Source organism: Ascaphus truei, chromosome 7 (assembly GCF_040206685.1).
Source record: "Ascaphus truei isolate aAscTru1 chromosome 7, aAscTru1.hap1, whole genome shotgun sequence".
In the NCBI taxonomy this organism is placed as follows: Eukaryota; Metazoa; Chordata; class Amphibia; order Anura; family Ascaphidae; genus Ascaphus; species Ascaphus truei.
In genome coordinates, this window is record NC_134489.1 from 26,751,211 (window position 1) to 26,771,970 (window position 20,760).

Below are 20,760 nucleotides of genomic sequence, written 5' to 3' on the forward strand. Positions count from 1 at the left end.
GATATAAATTTTTGGATGAATGTGATACGTAAAGCAATAAAGAATGTGAGTGATAGGGAGATAATGAGTGAATTAGACGAGATTATGAATCGAAGAAGGGGTATGACTGAAGAAGAATTTAAGAAGGTTAAAAAGGACCAGAGGAAGTGGCTGAGGGAGGAGGAGTTTAGACTGGAGGGAGAAGCAATGTTGGAGGAGGAAGCTAGAAAAAAGGAAGAGGCGGAGGGAGAAATGAGCCAAGTACAGATGGACCAGGGGGAAGGGGGGGAAGAAGGGCTGGTAGGTGAAGGTGAAGGTACGGAAGCCTTTAAAAGAAAATTTGAGGAATTTCAAAAAGAAGTAGGAGATGGGGTTTTCTGGGTTAGGATCATGAGGAAAGCAAAAGAAGGGATAAGTAATAAAAGGATTGGGGAACAGCTAGCCAAAATCATAACATTAAGGAAGGAAATGACAAAAGAGGATTATGAGTTAGTGAAAGAGGAATGGAGGGTGGAGGAAGAAGAATGGGAAAGAGAGAAAAGGGAGGAAAAGGGGACCCCAAGAGAGTTGGGGTTTAAAATAGTTGGGGGCTTTTTTTGGGAGCGCCCCACCCCATGGGAAAAAAAATTAGTTGGCTTGGAGGTAGAAAAGGAAAAAAGTCAGGAGACGCAGGAAGAGGCAATGGAGTTGTCCTCGGCAGAAAAAAGAATGTTGAAGCGTAGAACAGAACAGGAAGGAACAGCAGACCAAAAGTGGGAAAAGGTAACACCGAGAAAATTGAAAGTGGTAGAAAGTGGGAGTGATAGCTCACCAACCAAAAAAAATTGGGGAAAGGATCAAGAGCAGAAAGGGCAAGGAATCAAAGTACAAAGACAAGGAAGTGGAATAAGCGGAAGTGAGAGTAAGGGGAAGGATAAAACATTGACCCCGAAGCACTCTCCAGGAGAGTCGCCAAGGGAAATAGCCTTAGGCAAAAAAATGCAGGAAGTTGAGGAGAAAGTAGGAAATAGCGCTTTCTGGCTTTCAGTGGTGCGAGAAGAACATAGGGGACTAACCACAGAACAGCAGATGGATTGCCTAGAAAAAGTAATAGTTAGAAGGGCACAGTCTTCCAACCAAGATTTTGGAATGTATTTTGAAGGTGTCCAAAGAAAATACGCTAATATTATTATTGCAAGAACAATATATAAGTATGGTGGATATAAGTAGTGGAGAGTTTTTTTGTATAGGGGGGTTTTGAGGAATATGGAATGTTTTTTGTTGGAATATACTAGAGATGTTTTATGATAGACGTGTTTTTGTTATTATTTTTCTGAAAATGTAAAACATTGTATATTTTTTGATCTTGGAACAATAAAATACTTTGAAAAACAAAAAAAATCTGTTCTTATCAGTTTAATATCTGATACGTCCCCTATCTGGGGACCATATATTAAATGGATTTTTAGAACAGGGAGATGGAAGAAGAGCTTGCTCTGTCCACTCCACGCATTGACCTGGTATTGCAGTACCTCCAGGACCGGTGCACTTCCCTTTGGGGATATTTGGCTTGTATCAAAAAATAGAAACAAATCACTGTCTGACAGAAAAAAAACAAACATGCATTTTTGGCTCTTTCTTTTGCAAAGAAAGAAGAAGATGAAGAAATGACGACAAAATAAAGCCTCCTTCTTTTTGCTGTGTCTTGTTTGCTCTTTTGCGTGGCTTCTTACTTTCTTTTCTTTTCAGCTCCTCCTCGCATGGAGCAGGAGTGCCGCCTGCTGCCTAGCCTAATTCAGTCCGAACGAGCAGATGCCTAAGAAACTCCTGTTGAAGCTGTATCCAAATAGCCTGCATAGCAAACACTGCAGCAGCAAGCAGCAAGCAGCAAATGCCTTGACTTGCTGGCTTCTTGTCACAATGGCTGGCTGGCTGGCTGGCTGGCTGGCTAAAATGACCTGAACTGAAAAGCCCAGCCACTGGCTGCTTGCTTGCTGCCTGAGTTTCATGGCAGCCCAGACGAGTCGGCTAGCAGAGAAAAAGTGGGCGGTTCCTATGCAAATAAGCAGACGAAGCCTGGTGCCGGAAAAAGAACTGGAAGCATGTGCCTTTTTGGCTGTTTGCTGGCCTTGCGGGCCCCCCGGCAGTGTGTGCGGCTGCTTTTCTTTACTCCATACAAAGTCTTTGGCTTTTGCATCCGTCGTCGTCGTCGCCGCCGCTGCTGCATAGACTCCCCGGGGCTGTGTCGGGAGGAGCGGAGGGACTGGAGGCAGGCCTGCTGGGGGAGGAGGCGAGCGGGCAGCCAGCGGCTCCCTCTGCCCTTCTCCCTAAAGCGTAGCGCCCCCGGCCGTCGGGCGGCGCTCAGGCGGGGGCCCATTTCTGGTTATCGCTTCTCGGCCTTTTGGCTAAGACCAAGTGTCGAAGTCAGAGGGCCAGCAGGGATAGTGCTTCCTCGGCCTTGCGGCATCGGCCCCTCTGGGGTCTTAAGCCGTATTGTAGCTATTGGGGAGGTACAACATCCTGTGCGATTCGGAGGGCGAGCACGAGACGGAGAGTAAGGGGCCGGCGCCTTGGCCTTGGGACATCGCCCGAAAGGGCTTAAGTCCCTTGCTGCTGTGGGGGCGCCGCACCCGAGCTTGAGAGCGGACAAGGAGAGCTGAGACAATGGCGTCTGGAGCTCATATGAGGAATACGCTTCGGTTCCTGGTAGCAGAGGCGGAGAGACAGCGAGTCAGCCTGACGTTTTTCGTGGAGACGATTCTGAATGGAGTGATCGGTTTGGCAGCAACAAAAGTGATGTGTCTGCAGGATTTCCAGAAACAAGGGATCTACGATCTGACCCTTTTTGAAGATGCGGATTGCCTGTGTGCCTACGAAAGGTGCAAAGAGATGGCTTTGGATGAGAACATGCGTGGAATCAGCTTGGGACCAAGTTTTATGCTGGAGATGAGACCAGTTGTGGTGCATATGTATAACCCCTATGCACGGAAAGAAGATATTTTTCTTTTTTTAAAGAGGTACTGCATGGAAGTGAGAGGGGGAGAAGAGTTGTATAACCCTTATAAAATGTACAATGGTAAGAGACGGTATTGGGTGCGGTTCAAAGCAGACTCGACGGGGGTGGGGGGAGTGATGCACCCTCCGGCCAGCTTTAGTATTGCCGGAAACAGGGGTTTTCTTTTCTACCCAGGACAACCTACTTATTGTAGGAAATGTTTTCGTTATGGACACACAAGAGAAAAGTGTGAAAAGACTGAGATGGTGTGTCGCAATTGCGGCGAGGAAGGCCATACGGCGGCCTATTGTAAGATCCCAAAGAAATGTGATGTGTGTGGGGTAAGAGGACATTTGGCACGACAGTGCAAGAAAAGGAGCTATGCTCAAGCTGCAGGAGGGGAGGACACGGATGTGGCAAGCCAAGAGGGAGAGGACCTGGAGAAAAAAGAGGAAGATTTTCTTTTGGACAATATTGCCCAAAGCTTTGTTGGGGGAAAGGGAGAGGGGGGTGAAGGTGGCCAGATCTTGATGGGGAATGGGGTGGCAGAGTCTCTGAGCATGTCTGAGCAAAATTGGGCAGATAGTATGGAGGTTCAAGACACACAGAGTGAGGGAAGGAATGTTGGGGTAGAACAGCAGGAGGAGGGGATGGAGATTACAATTGGGGGGAAAAAACCCCAAAAGCGTAAACAAGAAGTGGACAGTAGAGATGTGAAGGAAGGCCAAGGGGAGGAGGAGAGAGTGGGGCCTAGAGAAAAGGTAGAGAGGGTAGTGAAAAAATATGGAAAAGATCTAACAAAAAAAATGGAGGAATTTGATAAGGCAGTAGGGGAAGTAGAGTTTTGGGTTAAAATATTTAGGAAGCAACATAAAGGGAGTTCAGAGCAACAAATGATACAGAGTTTGGAAAAATTAATGAGTCAAAGGAAAAATATTACTAAAGAGAAATATGAGGAATTGAAAACAGAAGGTTTGCAGTGGGTGGAGGTAAAGGAGGGTAGAGCAGATTTTAAAGGAGAAGAGGAGGAATATATACTAGGAGAAACTGAGGAAATTAGTGAGGAGGAAGTACAAGATTTCGTGAAGCTTACAGAAGTGACAGTGGTGGAAGAGACCCTGGAAGACAGGCAGGAAGAAGGAACGTATAAAGTTCTAGAGAAAATACAAGAGGTGGTGGGGGACTTAGGGAAAGAACAGAAAGAAATAGAAGTAGCAAGTATGGAGGAAAAACCTTTAAACTCAGAAAATAAGGCAAGAGAAGGGAAAGAGGCAAAGGAAGAGGTTCTAGAAGAAGGAAAAGAGGAGAAAGTGGGCCCAAGGAGAGAGGGATGTGTAGTGAAAGCAGCCTCGGATGACTTGATAGGTTATCCTGCCATATTCAAAACGCAAAGTCAGGAAGTAATAGGAACAAGTACAAATGAGAAAGGGGGGGAGGTAAGTACCTCTTTTGAAAGTGTAAGCAGAGGAAAAGGGAAAAATAAAAAAATCGGAAGTGGTGTGAGTATAGAAGAAAGAGAAGAGCAGGGAAGACAAAGAGCGATAGGGAAAAAATGGACCTATGAGGATTGTGTTAAAAGATGGAAAGGAAAGTACAACAGGCACTTGGATAAATGGATAAAAGAGAAGAAAGAAATAGTAGGAAAGGATACTTCGGAGAAAAGCAGAGAAAAAGCAAAAGCTGCAGAGCATGCTATAAATAAGGAATTAGAAAACTGTGAAAGAATATTAGAGAAAGAAATGGAAGACATGGAAGAAAGTAGTGAAAATGATTCGGATAGTTGTAGTGAGGAAGAAGAGCAGATGGATCAAGGCAAAGAGGTGAAACTAAGGAAAGTTGGGGGGACAAGTAGGAGCGAAAGCGAGGAAGAAAGTTCTAGTAAGATGGAAGCTATGGAGACAGGGGGATCCTCAAAAGTTTTTTCAAAACAGGAGGTAGCAAGGAAAATGGAGGGGAAAATGATGGTAGAACAGAAGAAAATTGTAGAAATATGTAGTCAGATAGTTGGGGAAAAAGAGAAAGTGATGGTTAGTGGATTGAGTGGGGAAAAAGTGGAAGAGGTTTTCAAAACAAATTGGGAAATGGAAAAAAAACAGGAATTTTTAGAAAAAAAAAAAAAGGAGGTAGAGGAGAAAGTAGGAGAGGTAGAAGTATGGTATAAAATGATACAGGATACAAGCCCTTATGGGGGGATAGACCAAAGAGTAAGGGAGTTAGAGAGGTTATTAGACCTGAAGCAAAAAATGTCGCCAGAGGAGCTTGAGGCAGAAAAGAAGAATAGAAGGGAGTTTTTAGATAAAAGAAGAGCAAAGTAGTAGACAAAGGAGGTAAAGGGAAATTATGAAATGTGTGTTTAACAGTGGTGGAAATGTTTAAATTGGAAATTTGATTTTTATGTATGTACAAAATGTAATGGTCTTGTAAATGTGGAATGTATTATGTGGAAAAATTGCTATTTACTGTAAATAATGTGAAAGGTTTTTTTGAAAAGATTGTGTGGGGGAGGTTTACGATTGTAAATTCAGGCTGATGGAAAGGTATTTTATTTACTGATGGTAATGTTTTCGGAAATTAAGAAATAGGGATTTTCTGTTAGTTTTTAGAATGTTTGATTGTGTGAAGTAACAATGATTTATTTGTTGAAATGTTTTCTTATTTACTGTTTGTAAATATTTTGAAATGTGAATAAACATTTAAAAAAAAAAAAAAAAAAAAAAATCTGTTCTTATCAGTTTAATATCTGATACGTCCCCTATCTGGGGACCATATATTAAATGGATTTTTAGAACAGGGAGATGGAAGAAGAGCTTGCTCTGTCCACTCCACGCATTGACCTGGTATTGCAGTACCTCCAGGACCGGTGCACTTCCCTTTGGGGATATTTGGCTTGTATCAAAAAATAGAAACAAATCACTGTCTGACAGAAAAAAAACAAACATGCATTTTTGGCTCTTTCTTTTGCAAAGAAAGAAGAAGATGAAGAAATGACGACAAAATAAAGCCTCCTTCTTTTTGCTGTGTCTTGTTTGCTCTTTTGCGTGGCTTCTTACTTTCTTTTCTTTTCAGCTCCTCCTCGCATGGAGCAGGAGTGCCGCCTGCTGCCTAGCCTAATTCAGTCCGAACGAGCAGATGCCTAAGAAACTCCTGTTGAAGCTGTATCCAAATAGCCTGCATAGCAAACACTGCAGCAGCAAGCAGCAAGCAGCAAATGCCTTGACTTGCTGGCTTCTTGTCACAATGGCTGGCTGGCTGGCTGGCTGGCTGGCTAAAATGACCTGAACTGAAAAGCCCAGCCACTGGCTGCTTGCTTGCTGCCTGAGTTTCATGGCAGCCCAGACGAGTCGGCTAGCAGAGAAAAAGTGGGCGGTTCCTATGCAAATAAGCAGACGAAGCCTGGTGCCGGAAAAAGAACTGGAAGCATGTGCCTTTTTGGCTGTTTGCTGGCCTTGCGGGCCCCCCGGCAGTGTGTGCGGCTGCTTTTCTTTACTCCATACAAAGTCTTTGGCTTTTGCATCCGTCGTCGTCGTCGCCGCCGCTGCTGCATAGACTCCCCGGGGCTGTGTCGGGAGGAGCGGAGGGACTGGAGGCAGGCCTGCTGGGGGAGGAGGCGAGCGGGCAGCCAGCGGCTCCCTCTGCCCTTCTCCCTAAAGCGTAGCGCCCCCGGCCGTCGGGCGGCGCTCAGGCGGGGGCCCATTTCTGGTTATCGCTTCTCGGCCTTTTGGCTAAGATCAAGTATCTTAAGTCAGAGGGCCAGCTGGGACTGTACCTCCTTGGCCTTACAGCATCGACCCCTCGGGGTCTTAAGCTGTCTGCTGCTTTTGGGGAGGTGCGCCATCCTGAGCGTTTCGTTGGGAGCCAATAAAGAGCTGGGACTGTGCCTCCTTGGCCTTGCAGCATCGGCCCTTCGGGGTCTTAAGCTGTATTGCTGCTTTTGGGGAGGTGCGCCATCCCGAGCGTTTCGTAGGGCGCAATAAGAGTCGAGCTGGCGGTCCGACCCCCAGGATAGCCCCTCGGGGCCACATCTGGGCATAGCTACTATCGGGCTTCGTTAAGCCAGGGGAGAAGAAGGATGGCGGATAACAGTCCGCAAGTGGAGAGAACCATCCGGTTCCAGTTGGATGCTGGATATCGCCAAAGACATGGAGGAAGGAAAATGGATAAATACATCGCGATTGACCTACTGAGAGATCTATTCCAGATGCATACATCGCAGATCTACTGCATGCAGGAGTTCTTCAGGCAGGGTTACTATGACGTGACCTTTATGAATGATGGAGACTGCATGATGGTGTTTGAAGAGGCCAAAAAATTGGCTAGGAACGAGAAGCTTGAGGGAATTACCTTAATCCCTTGCTTTACATTGGGGGAGCGTATAATCACAGTACATGTGTACAACCCTTACCTGCCTCCAAGTGATTTGGACTGTTTCTTGAGAAGATACTGCGAGTCAGTAAAGGGAGGAGATATACTGAGAAACTCTGTGGGTATCTTCAATGGGAAATACAGATACAGATGTACCCTCAAAAAAGACCCTGAGGGTATAGGAGGAGTAATGCACCCGCCAGGTGTGTTCAGCATTGGAGGGAAAAGAGGATTCCTTACATATCCAGGGCAACCTTCGTACTGTCGTAAGTGCCTCAAGTATGGACATACAAGGGACACATGCACTATGGATAACGTTTTTTTATGCCGAAACTGTAACCAACCAGGACATTTTGCGGCAGAATGCTCCGCCGGGAAAAAGTGCGACATATGCGGTGAAAGGGGGCACGTGTACAGGAAGTGTCCCCAGCGTAATGGTGATGCTGAGCAGACCTATGGTGCTCAGACCTATGCTGATGCAACCCAAAGGGAAGCCAGATGGGAGAGAGAAAACCCGGAGCAAGCAGCTGCAGAAAGACGAGAAAGAGCTGAGAGACAAAAGAAAGACACCCCGAGAGAGGACCCAGAGGAGGAGAAAGAGTCTGATACAGAAGAGACCGCGCAGATAAGAGAGATCCCCGAGATGTCTCATGAGGAGTTAATTCCAGAGGGGGAGGCAGTCCTAACTGACAAACAATGGGTGGCAGATCTGGAGGAAGGGGTGATGGAGGAGGACAAGGAGGAGGGTGAAAAGGAGTCCGGCGGTTGGGAAACAGTGAGCCCTTCAAAACACAACAAAAAAAGAAAGAAGCAAGAAAAGATTTTTGCCCCTTCTAAAGCAAGATTTTTAGGAGCAGAAGCAAAAATTGAAAGCAGCAATGGAGGAAGCACGCCTTCACCGACAGGGGAGAAGGTGATCCAAGAAGAAGATGACATACCTTCAGAGGCACCAGAGAGCCCCTTTGTTCTTACAGGGCTAACAGATGGTCAAAGATCACCAGGGGGGGAGGCTGGGCTTTTTTCAGTGGAGCAAAATTTGGCCATTATGATGGAGATGAGCAATGTTCCGATTCTTCCTTTTGACGAGGGGGGAGGGGGGCATCAGCATGGTGAGATGTTGGAGTTCGAGGAGGACAAAAAGGCACGATAAGTATGAGACTTTGTTTCTTTATGAATCTTATTGAATGGCGCTGATTATTGCCTCCTTGAATGTGAGGAGCCTGAAAACAAAGGCAAGAAGGTTATTGATCTTGGATTTTGTTGCGGATCAAAAATGTGACATTGTGTGTTTACAGGAATGTGGCATAACAGAAGCTCCACAGGAGAAAGAGTGGGCCTGGGGACCATCAGTGTGGTCGGGTAGCCAGGAGAATAGGAATAGTGGGGTGGGTGTTTTGTTTAAAGGGTATGATTTTGTAATTAAAAAAACAGAGGTGATAGACCCTGGGAGGTTGATGGTGGTTTTTTTTATATGGAAGGGGAAATGTTTCCGTATCTTTAACATGTATGCCTCTCCAGTTAAAAAACTAAGGGAGGAGTTGTTTGAAAAATTGCGTTTATTTCTGCCAGGGAGGGATCCGACCTTTGTGGTGGGGGATTTTAATTGTGTTTTGTGTGAGGAGGACAGAGAAGGTGGAGCAGAGAGGTGTAGACCGGATGGTACAAGCATACAGATAAAAAGTATAATAAATGACTATAATTTGGTTGATGCATATAGGAAATGGGGGAAAGATAAAAAAATGTTTACCTGGTTTAGTGAAAAAGGAGATGTCAAATCTAGGATTGACCTGTTGTTAATGTCCAAAGGAATGAATGTGTGTAATTGGGTGACAGTGAATGTTCCTTTCTCTGATCATGTCTGTGTGGTGTGTGAAGTGGGAGTGGATGGGTTAACGGAAATTGGGAAAGGGTATTGGAAATTGAATGTGAGTCTGTTAGAAGAGGTCAAATTTAAGAAACAGTATGAATGTTTGTATGAGAGATGTAAAGCTAGGATGAATGAATTTAGTGATATGATTGAATGGTGGGAATGGGTTAAAAGTGAGACAAAAAATTTCTTTATTAAAAAAGGGGGTGAGAAAGCTAGGGAAAAAAGGGAGGAGTATAAAATGGTTTTATTAAGAAGGCAATTTTTGCTTAGATTAAGGGAAATGGGGGAAGATGTTGATGAGGAGTTGGAAAAGGAAAAGAAACTGTTTAACAAAATGCTGGAGGATAAAGGGAAAAAGATTATTCATGCTGCAAAGGTAGAGGCAGTGGAGAAAGATGAAAAGTGCACGCCTTTCTTTTTTAAAAAAGCTTTCACAGCAAAATCTAGATTAGAGTCAGTGTTAAATAAAAAAGGGGAGGAAGTTAAAGGTAAGGGTCCTATGTTAAGGGAGATTGAAGGTTTTTATAAGAATTTATTTGAAGAAAAGGGTAGGGATTGCCACATTGAGAAAGATTGTATAGATAAGATTGAGTGCAGGCTAAACCAGGAAGAGCAGGATTTTTTGATAAGAGATTTGAATGCGGTGGAAGTAGATGAGGTGATTAAAGGAGGGAAGAAAGGGAAAACTCCAGGATGTGATGGCTTGTCTTATGAATTTTATCAGGAGATGTGGTATCTGATTGGGCCAGAAATATTTGAACTGTGTAAAGTGATTTTAAAAAAAGGGAAAACACCTTTATCTTTTAGGGAGGGGGTGATCACAATGATTTATAAAAAAGGGGATAAGAGGGACTTAAAGAATTGGAGGCCAATTACTTTATTGAATGTTGATTATAAAATTGTGGCAAAAATTATAATGTTAAGGTTAAAATTGGTTATAGGGAATTTAATAGAGGAAGATCAAGTCTGTGGGATTCCAGGGAGACAGATTACTGAAAATCTTTGCCTAATTAGAGATATTATTTGGGTGTGTAAAGAAAGGGGGCAGGGATTAGTGTTGGCAAATATTGATTTTGAAAAGGCGTTTGATAGGTTATCACATGATTTTTTGTTTAAAGTCTTATTAAAATTAGGTATACCGGAAGAGCTTGTTAAATGGATGAAATGTCTTTATGTGGGTATTTTTAGTAGAATTTTAATGAATGGTTTTTTATCAGACAAGGTGCAAGTTAATTCAGGGGTGCGCCAGGGGTGCCCACTGTCTCCGTTAGTTTTTGTTTGTGCCATGGAACCTTTGTTGCAAGGAATAAGGAATGATAAAGTTATTAGGGGTGTGGAGATCCCAGGGAGTGGAGGGAGAAATGTGAAAGTGCTTGGTTACATGGATGACCTGACGGTAATTTGCACAACACCTGCATCTTTAATCAGGGCAAAGTTTCATATTGAAACCTTTTGCCAAGCATCAGGTTTCAAGGTTAATTGGGGGAAAAGCAGCTGCAAGGCATTTGGGCAGTGGCAGGATCTTGATAGATGTGGGATTCCAGTGGAGGGTAATCAGTTAAAAATTTTAGGTGTGTGTTTTGAGGAAGATTTAAAAGGAGAGGCAAATTGGGAAAGTGTGGGGGAAAAAATCCAGAAAAAAATTAATTTTTGGATGCTAAGAAAGCTCTCTCTGGAAGGGAAGGTGTTAATTACCAAAGCAGTGTTAATTCCAATTGTGTTATATATAGGTTTGGTTTTTCCCCCATCTAGCAAGTGGCTTAGAAAACTGACAAGATTCCTTTTTATTTTTTTTTGGGGTTCCAAAATGGAAAAATTAAATAGAAATAAGGTGTGTTTGGAGAAGGATAGGGGAGGGAAAGGTTTACCAAGATTAGATTTAGTTGTAGGAGCAAAATATGCGCAGTTTGTGTTGACTCTGATAAATAAGAAAGAGACCAAGGTGGCATGTTTAGCCAGGTATGCTGCAGGAAGCATGTTTAGAAAGTTGAAGTTATGCAAAACAGATTTAAGGAGACCCTTTTGTTTTACTGTGCCTGATTTTTACAAATGCATTGAGGATTTCATATGCAAATATGATTTATCACAGATAAAAATAGAATTGTGGGAAGATCATAGAAAGATTAAAAACTTAATTGTAGACAGGGATCTGCAGGCTAGCGTGGGAGGCCTGTTTGACAGACAGGCAAAAAGTGTTTGGAGGAATGTTTGTCACAAGGGGTTAACAAATGTCCATAAAGATATAGCGTGGATGGCGGTCCACAGATGTTTGCCTGTTAGAGAATTTCAAAAGAAAAGGGATTTGGTGAGAACGGAACAATGTCCAAGGTATGGGTGTGGGGGTGTTGAGAATGTGGTACATTTATTTTGGAATTGTGTTTTTGTAAGGAATGTGTGGAAAAGTTTGGGGAAATTAATTAGAGAGCTGACGGGGATTAGAGTGTTAGAATATGATATGATGATGTTTGGTTTGTCTGATGTGATGGGGGAAAAAGCAATTGTGTTATGGAAGTTGGTAAACTGTGTGAAAGAGGTGGTGTGGGAGGTTAGGAATATTTTAATCTTTAAAAAAATAAGTGTGGAGGTGAAGGTGTGTGTGAGAATGGTGTTGGGGAAAATGTACACATATTTTTTGTTGGACAAAAAAAGGCTGGGAACAGTGGGAGGAGTGGAGCTATGGAAACCAAACATGTGGGGTAGAATGATTCTAAATGTTTAGTGGGAGGTGAGGTTGTTTAAGGGTTAAAAGGAGGTTATTTTTATGTGGTATGATATGGTTATTCTTATTGATAAAAATGGTATGCTCTTATAATAAGGAAGAGAAAGTATCTTCTGAGAAGATTGGTGTGTACAGTATGTAAATACCTGTTTGGGTCCTTATTGTGGAGCATTGGAGAGTAGAGGTGGGCCGATGCTCCACTCTACAGCTATGGCTGTGGAGTAACAGCATACAAGTTAGAATACAGGATGAACTTTTTGAAGTTAAATAAGTCTATGTAATTAATGTGAATAGTGTAAATAAGAAGTAAGATTTAGTGTGTTCTGTTGAAAATTTTGTGTTATGTGGGTTTTTGTAATGTTCGGGTGGTTTTTTGTTTTCCGAAAAGTAAACCATGTGAAACTAACAAACTGTAAATAAAATACTTTAAAAAGAAAAAAAAAAAAAAAAAATCTGTTCTTATCAGTTTAATATCTGATACGTCCCCTATCTGGGGACCATATATTAAATGGATTTTTAGAACAGGGAGATGGAAGAAGAGCTTGCTCTGTCCACTCCACGCATTGACCTGGTATTGCAGTACCTCCAGGACCGGTGCACTTCCCTTTGGGGATATTTGGCTTGTATCAAAAAATAGAAACAAATCACTGTCTGACAGAAAAAAAACAAACATGCATTTTTGGCTCTTTCTTTTGCAAAGAAAGAAGAAGATGAAGAAATGACGACAAAATAAAGCCTCCTTCTTTTTGCTGTGTCTTGTTTGCTCTTTTGCGTGGCTTCTTACTTTCTTTTCTTTTCAGCTCCTCCTCGCATGGAGCAGGAGTGCCGCCTGCTGCCTAGCCTAATTCAGTCCGAACGAGCAGATGCCTAAGAAACTCCTGTTGAAGCTGTATCCAAATAGCCTGCATAGCAAACACTGCAGCAGCAAGCAGCAAGCAGCAAATGCCTTGACTTGCTGGCTTCTTGTCACAATGGCTGGCTGGCTGGCTGGCTGGCTGGCTAAAATGACCTGAACTGAAAAGCCCAGCCACTGGCTGCTTGCTTGCTGCCTGAGTTTCATGGCAGCCCAGACGAGTCGGCTAGCAGAGAAAAAGTGGGCGGTTCCTATGCAAATAAGCAGACGAAGCCTGGTGCCGGAAAAAGAACTGGAAGCATGTGCCTTTTTGGCTGTTTGCTGGCCTTGCGGGCCCCCCGGCAGTGTGTGCGGCTGCTTTTCTTTACTCCATACAAAGTCTTTGGCTTTTGCATCCGTCGTCGTCGTCGCCGCCGCTGCTGCATAGACTCCCCGGGGCTGTGTCGGGAGGAGCGGAGGGACTGGAGGCAGGCCTGCTGGGGGAGGAGGCGAGCGGGCAGCCAGCGGCTCCCTCTGCCCTTCTCCCTAAAGCGTAGCGCCCCCGGCCGTCGGGCGGCGCTCAGGCGGGGGCCCATTTCTGGTTATCGCTTCTCGGCCTTTTGGCTAAGACCAAGTGTCGAAGTCAGAGGGCCAGCAGGGATAGTGCTTCCTCGGCCTTGCGGCATCGGCCCCTCTGGGGTCTTAAGCCGTATTGTAGCTATTGGGGAGGTACAACATCCTGTGCGATTCGGAGGGCGAGCACGAGACGGAGAGTAAGGGGCCGGCGCCTTGGCCTTGGGACATCGCCCGAAAGGGCTTAAGTCCCTTGCTGCTGTGGGGGCGCCGCACCCGAGCTTGAGAGCGGACAAGGAGAGCTGAGACAATGGCGTCTGGAGCTCATATGAGGAATACGCTTCGGTTCCTGGTAGCAGAGGCGGAGAGACAGCGAGTCAGCCTGACGTTTTTCGTGGAGACGATTCTGAATGGAGTGATCGGTTTGGCAGCAACAAAAGTGATGTGTCTGCAGGATTTCCAGAAACAAGGGATCTACGATCTGACCCTTTTTGAAGATGCGGATTGCCTGTGTGCCTACGAAAGGTGCAAAGAGATGGCTTTGGATGAGAACATGCGTGGAATCAGCTTGGGACCAAGTTTTATGCTGGAGATGAGACCAGTTGTGGTGCATATGTATAACCCCTATGCACGGAAAGAAGATATTTTTCTTTTTTTAAAGAGGTACTGCATGGAAGTGAGAGGGGGAGAAGAGTTGTATAACCCTTATAAAATGTACAATGGTAAGAGACGGTATTGGGTGCGGTTCAAAGCAGACTCGACGGGGGTGGGGGGAGTGATGCACCCTCCGGCCAGCTTTAGTATTGCCGGAAACAGGGGTTTTCTTTTCTACCCAGGACAACCTACTTATTGTAGGAAATGTTTTCGTTATGGACACACAAGAGAAAAGTGTGAAAAGACTGAGATGGTGTGTCGCAATTGCGGCGAGGAAGGCCATACGGCGGCCTATTGTAAGATCCCAAAGAAATGTGATGTGTGTGGGGTAAGAGGACATTTGGCACGACAGTGCAAGAAAAGGAGCTATGCTCAAGCTGCAGGAGGGGAGGACACGGATGTGGCAAGCCAAGAGGGAGAGGACCTGGAGAAAAAAGAGGAAGATTTTCTTTTGGACAATATTGCCCAAAGCTTTGTTGGGGGAAAGGGAGAGGGGGGTGAAGGTGGCCAGATCTTGATGGGGAATGGGGTGGCAGAGTCTCTGAGCATGTCTGAGCAAAATTGGGCAGATAGTATGGAGGTTCAAGACACACAGAGTGAGGGAAGGAATGTTGGGGTAGAACAGCAGGAGGAGGGGATGGAGATTACAATTGGGGGGAAAAAACCCCAAAAGCGTAAACAAGAAGTGGACAGTAGAGATGTGAAGGAAGGCCAAGGGGAGGAGGAGAGAGTGGGGCCTAGAGAAAAGGTAGAGAGGGTAGTGAAAAAATATGGAAAAGATCTAACAAAAAAAATGGAGGAATTTGATAAGGCAGTAGGGGAAGTAGAGTTTTGGGTTAAAATATTTAGGAAGCAACATAAAGGGAGTTCAGAGCAACAAATGATACAGAGTTTGGAAAAATTAATGAGTCAAAGGAAAAATATTACTAAAGAGAAATATGAGGAATTGAAAACAGAAGGTTTGCAGTGGGTGGAGGTAAAGGAGGGTAGAGCAGATTTTAAAGGAGAAGAGGAGGAATATATACTAGGAGAAACTGAGGAAATTAGTGAGGAGGAAGTACAAGATTTCGTGAAGCTTACAGAAGTGACAGTGGTGGAAGAGACCCTGGAAGACAGGCAGGAAGAAGGAACGTATAAAGTTCTAGAGAAAATACAAGAGGTGGTGGGGGACTTAGGGAAAGAACAGAAAGAAATAGAAGTAGCAAGTATGGAGGAAAAACCTTTAAACTCAGAAAATAAGGCAAGAGAAGGGAAAGAGGCAAAGGAAGAGGTTCTAGAAGAAGGAAAAGAGGAGAAAGTGGGCCCAAGGAGAGAGGGATGTGTAGTGAAAGCAGCCTCGGATGACTTGATAGGTTATCCTGCCATATTCAAAACGCAAAGTCAGGAAGTAATAGGAACAAGTACAAATGAGAAAGGGGGGGAGGTAAGTACCTCTTTTGAAAGTGTAAGCAGAGGAAAAGGGAAAAATAAAAAAATCGGAAGTGGTGTGAGTATAGAAGAAAGAGAAGAGCAGGGAAGACAAAGAGCGATAGGGAAAAAATGGACCTATGAGGATTGTGTTAAAAGATGGAAAGGAAAGTACAACAGGCACTTGGATAAATGGATAAAAGAGAAGAAAGAAATAGTAGGAAAGGATACTTCGGAGAAAAGCAGAGAAAAAGCAAAAGCTGCAGAGCATGCTATAAATAAGGAATTAGAAAACTGTGAAAGAATATTAGAGAAAGAAATGGAAGACATGGAAGAAAGTAGTGAAAATGATTCGGATAGTTGTAGTGAGGAAGAAGAGCAGATGGATCAAGGCAAAGAGGTGAAACTAAGGAAAGTTGGGGGGACAAGTAGGAGCGAAAGCGAGGAAGAAAGTTCTAGTAAGATGGAAGCTATGGAGACAGGGGGATCCTCAAAAGTTTTTTCAAAACAGGAGGTAGCAAGGAAAATGGAGGGGAAAATGATGGTAGAACAGAAGAAAATTGTAGAAATATGTAGTCAGATAGTTGGGGAAAAAGAGAAAGTGATGGTTAGTGGATTGAGTGGGGAAAAAGTGGAAGAGGTTTTCAAAACAAATTGGGAAATGGAAAAAAAACAGGAATTTTTAGAAAAAAAAAAAAAGGAGGTAGAGGAGAAAGTAGGAGAGGTAGAAGTATGGTATAAAATGATACAGGATACAAGCCCTTATGGGGGGATAGACCAAAGAGTAAGGGAGTTAGAGAGGTTATTAGACCTGAAGCAAAAAATGTCGCCAGAGGAGCTTGAGGCAGAAAAGAAGAATAGAAGGGAGTTTTTAGATAAAAGAAGAGCAAAGTAGTAGACAAAGGAGGTAAAGGGAAATTATGAAATGTGTGTTTAACAGTGGTGGAAATGTTTAAATTGGAAATTTGATTTTTATGTATGTACAAAATGTAATGGTCTTGTAAATGTGGAATGTATTATGTGGAAAAATTGCTATTTACTGTAAATAATGTGAAAGGTTTTTTTGAAAAGATTGTGTGGGGGAGGTTTACGATTGTAAATTCAGGCTGATGGAAAGGTATTTTATTTACTGATGGTAATGTTTTCGGAAATTAAGAAATAGGGATTTTCTGTTAGTTTTTAGAATGTTTGATTGTGTGAAGTAACAATGATTTATTTGTTGAAATGTTTTCTTATTTACTGTTTGTAAATATTTTGAAATGTGAATAAACATTTAAAAAAAAAAAAAATCTGTTCTTATCAGTTTAATATCTGATACGTCCCCTATCTGGGGACCATATATTAAATGGATTTTTAGAACAGGGAGATGGAAGAAGAGCTTGCTCTGTCCACTCCACGCATTGACCTGGTATTGCAGTACCTCCAGGACCGGTGCACTTCCCTTTGGGGATATTTGGCTTGTATCAAAAAATAGAAACAAATCACTGTCTGACAGAAAAAAAACAAACATGCATTTTTGGCTCTTTCTTTTGCAAAGAAAGAAGAAGATGAAGAAATGACGACAAAATAAAGCCTCCTTCTTTTTGCTGTGTCTTGTTTGCTCTTTTGCGTGGCTTCTTACTTTCTTTTCTTTTCAGCTCCTCCTCGCATGGAGCAGGAGTGCCGCCTGCTGCCTAGCCTAATTCAGTCCGAACGAGCAGATGCCTAAGAAACTCCTGTTGAAGCTGTATCCAAATAGCCTGCATAGCAAACACTGCAGCAGCAAGCAGCAAGCAGCAAATGCCTTGACTTGCTGGCTTCTTGTCACAATGGCTGGCTGGCTGGCTGGCTGGCTGGCTAAAATGACCTGAACTGAAAAGCCCAGCCACTGGCTGCTTGCTTGCTGCCTGAGTTTCATGGCAGCCCAGACGAGTCGGCTAGCAGAGAAAAAGTGGGCGGTTCCTATGCAAATAAGCAGACGAAGCCTGGTGCCGGAAAAAGAACTGGAAGCATGTGCCTTTTTGGCTGTTTGCTGGCCTTGCGGGCCCCCCGGCAGTGTGTGCGGCTGCTTTTCTTTACTCCATACAAAGTCTTTGGCTTTTGCATCCGTCGTCGTCGTCGCCGCCGCTGCTGCATAGACTCCCCGGGGCTGTGTCGGGAGGAGCGGAGGGACTGGAGGCAGGCCTGCTGGGGGAGGAGGCGAGCGGGCAGCCAGCGGCTCCCTCTGCCCTTCTCCCTAAAGCGTAGCGCCCCCGGCCGTCGGGCGGCGCTCAGGCGGGGGCCCATTTCTGGTTATCGCTTCTCGGCCTTTTGGCTCAGATCAAGTGTCTGGGCTGAGAGGTTGCGCTGAGTCTGTGACTCCTTGGCCTTGGGTCATCGCTTCCTGGGGAGCTTAAGACCCATGCTGCTATGAGGGAGTCACGCTAACTCGAGCACGGGAGGCGATCAGGAGAGAGAGAAGGAGAGGGGCCGGCGCCTTGGCCTTGAGGGATCGTTCCCCAGGAACTAAACCCTCATGCTGCTATAGGGGCGCCGCACCTGACCCTGGACGGCCGGTTTTGATGGAGAGGAGATAAAGATGGAGGCTGGAAGTTCTGGACGAAACACCATCAGACTCCTGGTGGTGGAGGCTGAGAGATGGCGTGTGGGACTCCAAACCATCGTGGAGGATGTCCTAAGAGATTTGCTGGAAGTGGATATCGGCAACATTTTCTGCTTGCAGGCGTTCCCAAGGAAGGGGATTTATGATGTGTCATTCGGAGAAGAGATGGAGTGCGGCAATGCGTATGAGGCTTGCAAAAAGAAAAGAGAGGTTCTGGAAAAGATGGGAATACAGGCAGTACCTAGCTTTCTGCTAGAGGAGCGCCTAGTGCGTGTACACATGTACAATGCCTTTGTGGAGAAGGAGGAAATCGTGTCGTTCTTGGAGAGGTTTTGTTCTGTGGTGGGTGGTGGTGAGAGACAAAGAAATATGTATGGAATTTTCAATGGAGAAAGACTGTTTACTGTACGTTTCAGGCTGGATTTTGAGAATGGAGGGGGAGTGATGCACCCCCCGGACAATTTCTGCATTGGAGTAAACAAAGGCTTCCTGAGGTATCCAGGGAGGCCTAAGGGGAGAATATGCCGTAATTGCAACGAGGAAGGACATGTCGCAGCGCTTTGTAGCGCTCCAAAGAGATGTGACAATTGTGGTGTTACGGGACATTTGGCACGTCAGTGCCACAAAAAGACTTATGCACGAGGGATGAAAACGTGCAGATGGGAAAAAGTGGCGAAAGTTATAGAAGAGGATAAGAAAGCAAGATCTGAAAAAATGAGGATAGAACAGTGTCAGCAAAGAATAGAAAATCATTCTTTAGGTTTTGATGTAGATAAAGATGAAGGAAAAGGGGACAGTGTGGGGGAGGAAGAAATTAGTGTTCAGGAGGAGGAAAGGGAGCTGTTGGAGAACTGTGGGCAGGATAGTGGGAAGGAGAATGAGTTAGGAGAGGAAGAGAGTGTGTCGATGGAGGAGGAGGAGGAAGAGAGAGTACCGGTAGAGGAGGAAGAGAGTGTGTCTGTGAAGGAGGAAGAGAGTGTATCTGTGGAGGAGGAAGAGAGTGTGGCTGTGGAAGAGGAAGAGAGGGTGTCTGTGGAGGTAAAGGGGGAGGAAATGGAAGGTAGTGACGAGGGGAATGAGGAGGAAAAGATAGAGAGAATAAAAGAGGTGTTCCAGGATCAAATAAGAATGGCAAACGTTTGGGCTATTATTTGTAGTAAAGAGCAGTTAGAGGAGGCCATAGAGGATGTATATAGAACGTTTATGGATGAATTATAATTATGCACATGATGGGGTTCTTAAAGAAACGGGGAAAAGTATGAGTATCTGTTATCTTAGGGAGTAGAATGATAGAAGGGAAAAAATATACTGATATGAAAAGTGAAGTAATGTATAAATATGTTTGGTTTTTGATATAGAAGGAATTATATGTTAGAGGGCAGTGAGTGGTCTTGATTCTTGTTGATTACCGAATGTAAATATAGGTTATGTCAAGTGTGATATGTTTTGAAAAATGTGGATTTATGTGGATGAAGACACAAAAGTTGTAATGATTTGAGTTTATGGGGGGGAATGTGTGGGTTAATTTTTGTATTGGGAATTATGAAAGTATTTTCGGAAAAGTGTAAAGTTTTTTGTATGAAATGTATTATTTGTATTGAAGAATGTTTGATTGTGTGTTGTTGTAATGAATAATGTGGGTGGTGTTTTTTGTAAAATGTAGTAGTGGTGGAAAAGTTTTTTTATCTGATGGGTATGTAAATTTTGTTTTTTGTAAAGTGTGAAGGGTTTGGTGAAGTAACCGAGATAATTTTGGTAGTAGGAATTATGAAGGTATTTTCGGAAAGTGTTAAGTTGTTTGCTTGTATAAAATGTATTATTTGTATTGAAGTTTGAAAAAACATTCAAATGTTGTTAATTTATCTCTGTGTTAATAAACACAAATAAAACAAAAAAAAAAAAAAAATCTGTTCTTATCAGTTTAATATCTGATACGTCCCCTATCTGGGGACCATATATTAAATGGATTTTTAGAACAGGGAGATGGAAGAAGAGCTTGCTCTGTCCACTCCACGCATTGACCTGGTATTGCAGTACCTCCAGGACCGGTGCACTTCCCTTTGGGGATATTTGGCTTGTATCAAAAAATAGAAACAAATCACTGTCTGACAGAAAAAAAACAAACATGCATTTTTGGCTCTTTCTTTTGCAAAGAAAGAAGAAGATGAAGAAATGACGACAAAATAAAGCCTCCTTCTTTTTGCTGTGTCTTGTTTGCTCTTTTGCGTGGCTTCTTACTTTCTTTTCTTTTCAGCTCCTCCTCGCATGGAGCAGGAGTGCCGCCTGCTGCCTAGCCTAATTCAGTCCGAACGAGCAGATGCCTAAGAAACTCCTGTTGAAGCTGTATCCAAATAGCCTGCATAGCAAACACTGCAGCAGCAAGCAGCAAGCAGCAAATGCCTTGACTTGCTGGCTTCTTGTCACAATGGCTGGCTGGCTGGCTGGCTGGCTGGCTAAAATGACCTGAACTGAAAAGCCCAGCCACTGGCTGCTTGCTTGCTGCCTGAGTTTCATGGCAGCCCAGACGAGTCGGCTAGCAGAGAAAAAGTGGGCGGTTCCTATGCAAATAAGCAGACGAAGCCTGGTGCCGGAAAAAGAACTGGAAGCATGTGCCTTTTTGGCTGTTTGCTGGCCTTGCGGGCCCCCCGGCAGTGTGTGCGGCTGCTTTTCTTTACTCCATACAAAGTCTTTGGCTTTTGCATCCGTCGTCGTCGTCGCCGCCGCTGCTGCATAGACTCCCCGGGGCTGTGTCGGGAGGAGCGGAGGGACTGGAGGCAGGCCTGCTGGGGGAGGAGGCGAGCGGGCAGCC

At 44.2% G+C, this 20,760-nt stretch overlaps 3 non-coding genes and 2 pseudogenes across 3 annotated transcripts; all 5 read left to right on the forward strand.

The window, feature by feature from the left end:
* The first annotated feature begins 1,311 nt into the window (after positions 1–1,311).
* LOC142500791 (U2 spliceosomal RNA) lies at positions 1,312–1,512 on the forward strand (annotated as a pseudogene).
* A 4,110-nt stretch (positions 1,513–5,622) lies between these two features.
* LOC142500219 (U2 spliceosomal RNA) lies at positions 5,623–5,824 on the forward strand (annotated as a pseudogene).
* Positions 5,825–12,325: 6,501 nt separating this feature from the next.
* Positions 12,326–12,509, forward strand: LOC142500191 (U2 spliceosomal RNA). Its single transcript, XR_012802841.1, has one exon. It is a non-coding gene; the product is annotated as a U2 spliceosomal RNA (small nuclear RNA).
* A 4,110-nt stretch (positions 12,510–16,619) lies between these two features.
* On the forward strand, positions 16,620–16,812 carry LOC142500105 (U2 spliceosomal RNA). The gene has a single exon (XR_012802806.1). It is a non-coding gene; the product is annotated as a U2 spliceosomal RNA (small nuclear RNA).
* A 3,000-nt stretch (positions 16,813–19,812) lies between these two features.
* On the forward strand, positions 19,813–20,010 carry LOC142500227 (U2 spliceosomal RNA). Its single transcript, XR_012802860.1, has one exon. It is a non-coding gene; the product is annotated as a U2 spliceosomal RNA (small nuclear RNA).
* Positions 20,011–20,760: the final 750 nt, after the last annotated feature.